Genomic DNA, 8,050 nt, shown 5'->3' on the forward strand with positions numbered 1-8,050 from the left:
GAAAACAGAAGTTGCTTCTGTTTCAAGAGAATGGTGTACAAATTTTGTTGTGCGCAATGGAACTTATTTATTTATTAAGTTTATATATCACCCTTCATCTGAGGAACTTCAAGGAAAACACAGAAGGCTAGAAGAACAAAGCTGCAATCCCTTGGATTCATAGGATGCTATCCTTAAGAAAGGAGCTTCAGAGGAATGTTATGCCAACAGAAATTCATCAGGTGCCTTCTGTTTTAGTCTTTAAACATCAGCTGAAAACCATTCTGTCACTAAGTTTATCCAGGCAATTAAGAAACTATCTGTAGTAGTTAATTGATCCCTAATTTTATTTTATTTTTAATTTCACCATTTAAATTTTATACATGGTTTTTATTGTACATACATGGGATTGTTGTAAACTGAAGGTGTGTGAAATAAAGATATAAAAATACAAGAATGCAATGAAGGCAGACAAACTTTTAGATCTGACAACAGAACACAGTACAGGAAAGCAAGATGAGATCTGAAATAAGCAAAGAAAGTCCCCTGGAATCAAACAAAGTCAAGCCAAAGTAAATGATCAAGATTCTAAGCCCTCCTTTTTGCTGTGCCAAAGGCACATAAATATTTCATAAAAACAACCCTTTGCTGAAAAAAGAGTCAATTCAAAGAAAATGCGAAAAACAAAAGATGCAAGAACATCAAAGCAAACAGTAAAAACAGGCGCTGTAGCATTGCTCTGTAGCAAGGTAAAATATTCATCTGCTTTATACATTAGAAATACAGCAGCAGGGAAAACAAATGATGCTCAAAGTTGAAAATATAATGCTGATTGACAATGATAGTGGATGCTTCCCACCTATATTGAATATTATGCTTGTGGTGGTGAAGCCTCTCAGCATAAGGCTAGCAACAGCAGCTTTGCAAGAAAAAATTGAACCCCCCCCCGAACATTCGTGATATAAAAAGGTACAGGATTTCAGCAGGACATTGCAGGCTATGTACAGAAAGAAACAGTGTGACATCTCCAAAACTCTTGCTGAAAGTTGGAATCCAACAACATCTGGGAGGCCACAGGTTTCTCATCCCTGAGGCAGACAGAAAGAGGGATGTTATGCATTAAAGTTCTCACCCTGGCCACCAGGGGTATTGTGTATATAGTTTTCACTCAGGTCCACATAAGTTAATTTAGGTCAGGAAACCCTGGGGTGTTGCTGTTACAATGTTGACAGCCGGCTGCCTATAAAAGCAGGCCGGCTGAGCTGTTTGCTGTTCAGTTCAGTTCCAGCTTACTATAAAGAACCACTTGGAGAAATCTCTGTGTCGACTGCTATGTCCACCCACAACTTAATAAGGGACTTGAGCTTTCTATAGGTGTCTGCCCAGGGGCATAGTGTAGAAAGGGCCAGGAGGGCCGTAGTCCCGGGAGCATGATTTTGTTTTTTCCCCCCAAGTGAATTTTTATTGTTTTCCTTACATATTCTTTTCCAACAAATTGTAATAGCACCATACATTTCCTTTGACTCTGCTGAGTCGCGACCCCCCTCCCTCCCCACAACTGGTATATTTATCCTCTTTCCATCACACACATCATTCTCAAATTAGTACTATTATACATTGGAGGTATTATGTCAATCCTGCTAGTGTCTTGACCTCTTTACAATTCTTCTTTAAATATTCAATAAGTTTACTCCAGTTATTTTGGTATCTTTGATCTCCCTGGTCCCGGATCCTCCCTGACAGTTTGGCAAGTTCTGCATATTCTGTCAACTTCGCCTGCCACTCCTGTATAGTTGGTATATCTTGTACTTTCCATCTTTGGGCCAGAAGGGTCCTCGCGGCAGCTGTAGCATACATGAACAAATTTTGATCTTCTGTTTTAATTTCTGTTCCTATTAAGCCTAATAGACATGCTTCCGGTCTTTTGGGGAAAGTATATCTAAATATTTTTTTGAGTTCATTATAAATTGATTCCCAATTTTTTTTTTACCTTATCGCAGGTCCACCACATATGGAAATAGTCCCCATCTGCCTTTTTGCATTTCCAACACTTTCTTTCTTTTTTCCTATACATTTTAGCTAATTTTACTGGTGTCAAATGCCATCTATACATCATTTTTAGCAAGTTTTCCTTTAAAGCCATGCATCCTGTGAATCTCAAACCCTCCTTCCATAATCTTTTCCACGCATCCGATTCAATGTTATGCCCAATATCAATTGCCCATTTTATCATTGATTCCTTTACATCTTCATCTTTTGTATACAATTCTAGCAATAAACTATACATTCTTGATAAAATTTTATCTTTACAGTCTATTAACTCGATTTGGAATTTCAATTTTTTATCATCGAACCCATTTCTCTTTTTGTCTTCCTTTAATAAATCACTGATCTGATGGTATTGCAGCCACCCTGTTAACATCTTTTCAATTTGGTCATATGGTTTGAGCTTTATCCCTTGGGCTGTTTTCCTAGTAATATCCTCATATGTTACTCTTTCCCCTTCCATGTTTACTTTTTTTGTTGTCAGCACCTCAATTGGTGATATCCACCACGGTGTCTTTCTTTCCAGGAGGTTTTTATTCCGATCCCATACGACATATAAAGATTTCCTAATCACATGGTTTAGAAAACCTTTATGTACCTTTACTTTGTTGTACCATAGGTACGAATGCCAACCATATCTATTGTTGTGGCCCTCTAGATCTAATAGGTCAGTGTTTTCTAAGGTCAGCCAGTCTTTTAACCATACCAAGCACGAAGCTTCATAATATAAAGTCAGGTCTGGTAAATCAAAACCTCCTCTCTCTTTCTTATCTACTAGTATCTTCATTTTTATCCTTGGCCTTTTCCCCTACCAGACAAACTTCACTAAGTTTTTTTTGCCAATCCTTAAATTGTCTTATCCCTTTTACCACTGGTATTGCTTGAAATAAAAATAACAGTCTAGGTAGTATATTCATTTTTATCACAGAGATTCTGCCTAATAATGACAATTTTCGTCTACTCCATATATCCATATCTTTCTTAATTTCTTTCCATACCACCTCATAGTTGTCCTTGTACAGGTTTATATTTTTTGTTGTCATCCAGATTCCTAAATATTTTATTTTTTTAGCTATCGCGATTCCTGAGTCTACTTGTAATTCTTCCATCTCTTCTTTCTTCAAATTTTTTGCTAGCATTTTCGTCTTGTTTTTGTTAAGTTTAAACCCTGATACCTTCCCAAACTCTTCCATTCTTTTTATTGCCTCTTTCACACTTTGTCTTGGTTCTTCCAACGTCAAGACTAGATCATCTGCGAAGGCTCTTAACTTAAATTCTTTTCGTCCCACCTTAATGCCTCTGACTTCTGATGATTCTCTTAGCTTCTTATTCAAGACCTCTAGGACTGTAATAAATAGCAAAGGGAGACAAAGGGCATCCCTGCCTAGTACCTTTAGTTATCTCAAAGTTATCTGATATGTTGTTATTAATTATTAACTTTGCTTTTTGGTCCGAATAAATCGTGTCAATACCTCTCAAAAAAATTTCACCAATTCCTAGTACTTTTAAGTTTTCTTTCATGAAATGCCAAGAAACATTATTGAACGCTTTTTCCGCGTCTATGAACAATAGTACTGCCTGTTTCTCATTTCTGACTTCAAGATATTCAATTATATTTATCAGGTTTCTTACGTTGTCCCTTAGTTGCCTCCCCGGCAGAAAGCCTGTTTGGTCCTTGTGTATCACCTTATTTAACACCATTTTTAGTCTATTCGCTAGTATATCCACAAATAGCTTATAGTCGTTATTCAATAACGAAATTGGTCTGAATTTTTTTACATCTAATATATCCCCCTCTTTCTTCGGGATCAGTGTAATATAAGCTTCTTTCCAGGTGTTTGGCATCTTTCCTTCTCTTAAGACTTTATTCATTACTTCACTTAGAACAGGTGTCAGGTATTGCGATAGTGTTTTATAATACTTTGCTGAGATACCGCCGGGAGCATGATTTTGAGGGGGCGTAGCCAAGTGCCGACACGTAGGGATCCCCGCCCTAACTGCCGCCAGGGGTCTCTGGGCCCTGAAGCCTGGCCTTGCCACTGCACCCCCAACATCCTCACTGAATGGCTGCTTGGTCAGTGTTGGGGCGATGTGCCTGTCAAGGGCCAGGTCAGCTGGCTGGCCGGGCTCCCCCCGGTGCGGGTGGGCAGGTTGCGCAATGTGGCATGGTCCTGTCAACCCTCCCCATTCATTTCAATATAATTACCGTATATTCCAAAAGGGATAATTAAGACCACAGCCTCAGAGCTAAATGCTGTGGAGCTGCTACAAGAACGCCATATCTGATTCTTGGGAAAGGAAGCAGAGCTACTCAGCAGAACTACCTTTCCTCCCTAATAATAATAATAATAATAATAATAATAATAATAATAATAATAATTTATTATTTATACCCCGCCCATCTGGCTGGGTTTCCCCAGCCACTCTGGGCGGCTTCCAACAAAACACTAAAATACTACAACCTATTAAACATTAAAAGCTTCCCTAAACAGGGCTGCCTTCAGATGTCTTCTAAAAGTTTGATAGTTATTTTTCTCTTTGACATCTCTTGGGAGGGCGTTCCACAGGGCGGGTGCCACTACCAAGAAGGCCCTCTGTCTGGTTCCCTGTAACTTGGCTTTTTGCAGCGAGGGAACCGCCAGAAGGTCCTCGGCGCTGGACCTACCCTTGATCCAAAGTCCCATTGAACTAATGCATAGGATTGCAACACCCACCTATGATACTAGACTTTCAAGAGTCTCCTGGAACTCAATGAGACTTATTTCAAAGTGAGCATTGACAGAATTTCACTGTAAATGTCTTAATAGTGAAAAATAGTGTGCTCAGTTGAATCTCTTTCACTTCACACACAATTATGCCCCTGAGCATATTTGCTTGTAATTTGGCAGGAAGGGATTTCATACATCTTGGCCAAAAGAAGGGAAAGTTAAAGCTTTATTTTACACAGAGCAGCTCAGAACCCAGAATAGGTATTGGAAAGAGCACAGAGCAACTCAGAAATAGTTAAGATTTTTTTAAAAAAATGCACAGCTAGTCAATATTAGGTGTATTATCTTTAATGACATGCTTTAATGCTCTGTAACATGTCTTGATTCACAGCTCTATTAAGACAATGTGCAAATGCGTCTGATGACAAGAATTCAGTTTGTTAGGATTTCATGAATATTTCATTGCCACATGTCAGGATACTGAACAGGCTAAATAAAGTTTAATTTCTACCTTTATTTCTTCAAGCACATTATTATAAGCACTGAGGTGTTTTTCTTTAATAAAAAAATGACATAGTCAAATCTTGTGTGCATTGCAAGGGTGTTTTGTTCCTCTGATCAGGGGCAGACTTAGGGGTTGTTCAGGTTGGCCCCCCCACCAAGGGTGCAGGCCAAGGGAGGGGGCACAAAAATCTTGCCTTTCCACTCTGGGTCTGAGTAGTTAGGAGCTCACCCGTCCATCTGTGCAATCCCCTGGGCTTCTCCTCCGAAGAGTCTCTGAGACCTTTAAGGAACATAGACCTATCTGGAGATGCCAGGGACTGAACCTGTGGCATTCAAAATAAATGCTCTATCACCAAGCTACAGCCCTTCTAGTGTCAGCAATCCTGCATTTCCCTTGTTCCCTAAAGGGCTCGGAGACTCTGCTCTGCTCAAGGATTCAGGCAACGATTTCATCCACCAAGTTCCTGCAACATCAACTCCCGGTTGTCATTCCACCCCCATCATTCGGCCTGGACACTGAGGTCCTTCTGGCGGTTCCCTCACTGTGAGAAGCAAAGTTACAGGGAATCAGGCAGAAGGCCTTCTCGTTAGTGGCTCCCGCCCTGTGGAATGCCCTCCCATCAGATGTCAAAGAGATAAACAACTATCTGACATTTAGAAGACATCTGAAGGAAACCCTGTTTAGGGAAGATTTTTTTTAATGACTGATGTTTTGATGTATTTTTAATCTCCTGTTGGAAGCCGCTCAGAGTGGCTGGGGAAACCCAGCCAGATGGGCGGGGTATAAGTAATAACTTCAACTTCTTCTTCTTCTTCTTCTTCTTCTTCTTCCTCTTCTTCTTCTTCTTCTTCTTCTTCTTCTTCTTCTTCTTCTTCTTCTTCTTCTTTTTCTTCTTCCTCTTCCTCTGTTGTGCATCTTCCAGCTTCCCATACTTTACCAATCTTCCCAGGGCCGTCGCACGCAGCACAACAACAACTACATTCTGTTTAATAATATATTGGGGGGCTGATTTCAATCTCACGCATATACTGCAAACACCAGCTCTAATTGTTTCAGAGAGTCGAAGTTAAAGAGTGTACTGTTGTCAATCAGCGCATCCCAAAATTTGAGGCTGTGGGCGTTGATGGCTTTGCAAAAGGGGTTGGCACGCCCCAACTAAGATGAGCTTGCAGTATGCTACAAAATTAAAATTCATACCCAAATGCTGTTCTGTTGCCAAATTCAGCAGGATAAAAAGATAATCAGAAAGCTGCAGAGACAAACACGCAAGCAGTTCTCAAGGGGCAAGAGATGTAACTGAGTGAGATATCCCTGGGGAGAAACAATTGTGAAAGTGCCTATAAAACTTTATATTGACTAGTGCAGGAATGTTACAGCTAATAGAGTGTGTGACGTGATCTTCATTTAATTACTACTGATAGCTCATGATATGTATGTGTGTTTTTCTTCCAGATGAAAAGCAAAGTTGCAATTAGGAATTATTTTGTACTGCAAGCGAATGAGTAAGAGTCATTTCTTGCTCTAGAGAGCTTTTATGTGAACAAAGTAACAATGTCTATTATGAAGAGTTAGGGCGTCAAGAACATAACAATTCACTGAGAAGAGAGGTTTTATCCTCTGGTCCCTGGGCTGGTGACCCAGGCCTCCCTCTGGCCTCTGTGTTGTCCAATCCAGAGAGGTTGATCTGATGTTGGATTTCTCCTCTCTACTACTGTAGAAACCAGTGGTGACTGGTACCTATTGGGACAGGGAGGGTGGAAGGCTGCAAGGGCAACAGAAGGCGGAGTCGAAGCCAATCTCAGGCCCAATCTGATGCCTGATCCCTCCTCTCCGCCGCTGCAGAAAGGTCTGTAGCCCTTGCTCTAGCAACATCAGAGCTCTGGTGCAGTAGACCTGGGACGGATCAGGAATGCAGAAAGTGTGGACTGGAGCGGAGCATGAATCCACAGGGCCTGTAGCCTCCAAAGCACTCCCTGCAACCAGGGAGATAGCTGCACCAGCCCCAGAGCTGGCAGAGAGAATTTCCTTCTCATCATTTGTAATGGGAGAGAAATGGTTAAAGAAAAGCCCAGAAAAGGGCAAAGGAGCACAAAGGCATTGGATGAGGTGATTTGTCTTCCTTCCCCACCACTTTAGGATTGCAACCTTAATTACTTGATTCAAGCCAAAGATATTATCTGAAGCCACTTGATGTCGTTTTGTGCCTGAGTCTCTGCAGAAAGTTTGGGTCTTGTCCTTTTTTGGATGGGAGACTGCCTTGGAAACATGTGCGCTCTGCTCTGAACTTAGAATTAAACTTGCTATAAGGATTGTGCTATAAGGCCCAGACCATGCACACAGTTACACTGAGGCCAATTCATGGACCGCCATCAATGTTCTTTCTGCCACAGGGATAGGAAGCAATGACTGCTGTTATACCACATCCCAAAGCATTATAAATTAAGTTAATGTTGCATGTGTATCTTTCTACATTCACATCCATTATTGAATAACTACGTCTTTAGTTTCAATCAGCCTCTGATTGCAGTGCTATCACGAGGTAGCGGGGTTGACATAACTGGTGTAATGATGTTTACTGTTGATAATGCAAAATGAATTGACTTAATTACTCAAATCAGACATCACCTCCCTTAGCCACAAATCCTCTCTACACCTGTTTTGGCAGCTGTTGGTGAAATGCCATGCTCATGGGTGACACTTCTGCCACTGCTCGCACAAAGGAACTGCTTATGAAGGAGTTCTAGGTACATGAAGCTAGAGCCAAAGATTTATTGTAATTTGTTTGACTGTTAAGCAAAGTGCTTTGGATCCT

The sequence above is a fragment of the Podarcis bocagei genome (genome assembly GCF_964188305.1).
Source record: "Podarcis bocagei genome assembly, chromosome: 1".
Lineage (NCBI taxonomy): Eukaryota > Metazoa > Chordata > Lepidosauria > Squamata > Lacertidae > Podarcis > Podarcis bocagei.